The sequence below is a fragment of the Arachis ipaensis genome, chromosome B10 (genome assembly GCF_059453495.1).
Source record: "Arachis ipaensis isolate K30076 ecotype BB chromosome B10, ASM5945349v1, whole genome shotgun sequence".
Classification (NCBI taxonomy): domain Eukaryota; kingdom Viridiplantae; phylum Streptophyta; class Magnoliopsida; order Fabales; family Fabaceae; genus Arachis; species Arachis ipaensis.
This window is the reverse complement of record NC_142435.1, coordinates 123,342,246-123,346,080: the sequence shown is the minus strand read 5'-3', so window position 1 is coordinate 123,346,080 and position 3,835 is coordinate 123,342,246. Positions and strand designations below refer to the sequence as shown.

The following is a 3,835-nucleotide window of genomic DNA, read 5'->3' as shown; positions in this document are numbered from 1 at the left end:
CTATATTTTTTTTCTATATATATATATTTTTTTCCGCCCCCCTTTTTTTTTTTCTGCAAGCTTTGTTCTTTGCTGTTTTTTCTTGCTTCAAGAATCATTTTTATGATTTTTCAGATTATCAAATAACATGTCTCCTAGTCATTGTTCTTTCAAGAGCCAACATATTTAACATTCTTAAACAACAACTTCAAAAGACATATGCACTGTTCAAGCATACATTCAGAAAACAAGAAGCATTGTCACCACATCAATATAATTAAGCTAAGTTCAAGGATAAATTCGAAACTCATGTACTTCTTGTTCTTTTGAATTAAAACATTTTTCATTTAAGAGAGGTGATGGATTCATAGGACATTTATAACTTTAAGACAAAGTTACTACTACTAATGATCATGTAATGAAGACACAAACATAGATAAGCACATAACATAGAAAACAAAAAACAGAGAAAGTAAGAACAAGGAATGAGTCCACTTTAGTGATGTCCTTGAGCTCTTCTATGTCTCTTCCTTGTCTTTGCTGCTCCTCCTTCATTGCTTTTAGATCTTCTTTGATTTCATGGAGGATGATGGAGTGCTCTTGATGTTCCACCCTTAGTTGCTTCCAATAATTGTGTGGAAGAAAATGTATCCCCTGAGGTGTCTTAGGGATCTCTTGATTTGCAGTCAAATGTTTTACCACTGAGCTATAGACCCTTGATGGAAGCTTTTGTCTTCCCTTTCCTCTTTCTAGAGGCCTCTCTGGCCTTAGGTGCCATCAATGGTTATGGAGAAAAACAAAAAAGCTATGCTTTTTACCACACCAAACTTAGAATGTTGCTCGCCCTCGAGCAAAAGGAGAAAGAATAGAAGAAGAAGAGGATATGGAGGAGATGGATGGCTGTGTGTATTCGGCCATATGGGTGGGATTGGGTGGGGAAGAGATGTTGAATTTTTGAAGGAAAGTGGGTGTTTGGATGTGAGTGGTAAAGGGTTAATTAGGGAAGAGTGTTTATTGGGAATAGAGGATGATTGAGAAGAGAGAAGAGGGTGAGTGGAGGTAGGTGGGGATCCTGTGGGGTCCACAGATCCTGAGATGATCCTGTGAGGTCCACAGATCCTGAGGTGTCAAGGCATTTACATCCCTGCACCAATTTAGGCATGCAAAATGCCCTTGCACACAACTCTGGGCGTTCAGCGCCAGATTGGTGCCCATTTTGGGCGTTCAACGCCCATTTGCTGCCATTTCTGGCGTTGAATGCCAGAACCATGCTTGTTCTGGGCGTTCAGCGCCAGGATGCTCCCATTCTGGGCGTTCAGTGCCAGAACTATGCTCTGTTCTGGCGTTTGAATGCCAGACAGATGCTCCTCCAGGGTGTGATTTTTCTTCTGCTATTTTTGGTTCCGTTTCCAATTTTTATATTTATTTTGTGACTCCACATGATCATTAACCTAAGAAAACATGAAAAACAATAAAAATAAGAATTAGATAAACATTGGGTTGCCTCCCAACAAGCGCTTCTTTAATGTCAATAGCTTGACAGTGGGCTCTCATGGAGCCTCACAGATGTGCAGAGCTTTGTTGAGACTCTCCAACACCAAACTTAGAGTTTGGATATGGGAGTTCAACACCAAACTTAGAGTTTGGTTGTGGCCTCCCAACACCAAACTTAGAGTTTGACTGTGAGGGCTCTGGTTGACTCTGCTTGGAGAGAAGCTTTTGCTGCTTCCTCTCCATGGTTGCAGAGGGAGATCCTTGAGTTTTGAATACAAGGGAGTTCTCATTCCATTGAAGGAATATTTCACCTCTGTCAACATCGATCACAGCTTTTGCTGTGGCCAGGAAAGGTCTTCCTAGGATGATAGATTCATCCTCTTCCTTTCCAGTATCCAGGACTATGAAATCAGTAGGTATGTAAAGGCCCTCAACCTTTACTAATACATCTTCTACTTGTCCATAAGCCTGTCTTCTTGAGCTGTCTGCCATCTCTAGTGAGATTTTAGCAGCTTGCACCCCATAGATTCCCAGTTTCTCTATTACAGAGAGGGGCATGAGGTTTATTCCTGAACCAAGGTCACACAGAGCTTTAAAGATCATGGTGCCTATGGTACAAGGGATTATGAACTTTCCAGGATCCTGTCTCTTCTGAGGCAATGTCAGTTGATCCAGATCACTTAGTTCATTGATGAACAAGGGAGGCTCAGCGTCCCAAGCATCAATGCCAAATAATTTGGCATTCAGCTTCATGATTGCACCAAGAAACTTGGCAGTTTGCTCTTCAGTAACATCCTCATTCTCTTCAGAAGAGGAATACTCATCAGAGCTCATGAAGGGCATAAGGAGGTTCAATGGAATCTCTATGGTCTCTAGATGAGCCTCAGAGTCCTTTGGTTCCTCAGAGGGAGGCTCCTTATTGGTCACTGAACGTCCCAGGAGGTCTTCCTCCTTGGGATTCACGTCCTCTTCTCTCCTCACAGGTTCGGCCAGGGCACTTATGTCAATGGCCTTGCACTCTCCTTTTGGATTCTCTTCTGTATTGCTTGGGAGAGTACTAGGAGGGATTTCAGTGATCCTTTTACTCAGCTGGCCCACTTGTGCTTCCAGATTTCTGATGGAAGACCTTGTTTCATTCATGAAACTTACAGTGGCCTTAGATAGATCAGAGACTAAATTTGCTAAATTAGAAGCATTTTGTTCAGAGTTCTCTGTCTGTTGCTGAGTTGATGATGGAAAAGGCTTGCTATTGCTAAACCTGTTTCTTCCACCATTATTAAAGCCTTGTTGGGGCTTTTGATCCTTCCATGAGAAATTTGGATGATTTCTCCATGTTGAGTTATAGGTGTTTCCATAAGGTTCACCTAAGTAATTCACCTCTGCTATTGCAGGGTTCTCAGGATCATAGGCTTCTTCTTCAGAAGATGCCTCTTGAGTACTGTTGGATGCAGCTCGCATTCCATGCAGACTCTGAGAGATCATATTGACTTGCTGAGTCAATATTTTATTCTGAGCCAATATGGCATTCAGAGTATCAACCTCAAGAACTCCCTTCTTCATAGGCGTCCCATTATTCACAGGATTCCTTTCAGAAGTGTACATGAACTGGTTATTAGCAACCATGTCAATGAGTTCTTGAGCTTCTGCAGGCGTTTTCTTTAGGTGAATGGATCCACCTGCAGAAGTGTCCAGTGACATCTTTGATAGCTCAGATAAACCATCATAGAATATATCCAGGATGGTCCATTCTGAAAGCATGTCAGAAGGACACTTTTTGGTCAACTGTTTGTATCTTTCCCAAGCTTCATAGAGGGATTCACCTTCTTTCTGTCTGAAGGTTTGAACATCAACTCTAAGCTTGCTCAGCTTTTGAGGAGGAAAGTACTTGGCTAAGAAAGCCGTGACCAGCTTATCCCAAGAGTTCAGGCTGTCTTTAGGTTGAGAATCCAACCATAATCTAGCTCTGTCTCTTACAGCAAAAGGGAAAAGCATGAGCCTGTAGACTTCAGGATCTATTCCATTAGTCTTAACAGTATCACATATCTGCAAGAATTCAGTTAAGAACTGAAAAGGATCTTCAGATGGAAGTCCATGAAACTTGCAGTTCTGCTGCATTAGAGAAACTAATTGAGGTTTAAGCTCAAAATTGTTTGCTCCAATGGCAGGAATGGAGATGCTTCTTCCATGTAAATTGGAATTAGGTGCAGTAAAGTCACCAAGCATTCTCCTTGCATTGTTGTTGGGTTCGGCTGCCATCTCCTTTACTTGTTCGAAATTTTCAATCAAGTTGTCTCTGGATTGTTGTAATTTAGCTTCTCTTAATTTTCTCTTCAGAGTCCTTTCAGGTTCTGGATCAGCTTCA

At 41.7% G+C, this 3,835-nt stretch overlaps 1 non-coding gene across 1 annotated transcript; it reads left to right on the top strand.

Annotated features, from left to right (window-relative positions):
• Nucleotides 1-3,225: 3,225 nt before the first annotated feature.
• On the top strand, nucleotides 3,226-3,333 carry LOC148581571 (small nucleolar RNA R71). Its single transcript, XR_015895572.1, has one exon. It is a non-coding gene; the product is annotated as a small nucleolar RNA R71 (small nucleolar RNA).
• The last annotated feature ends 502 nt before the right edge of the window (nucleotides 3,334-3,835 follow it).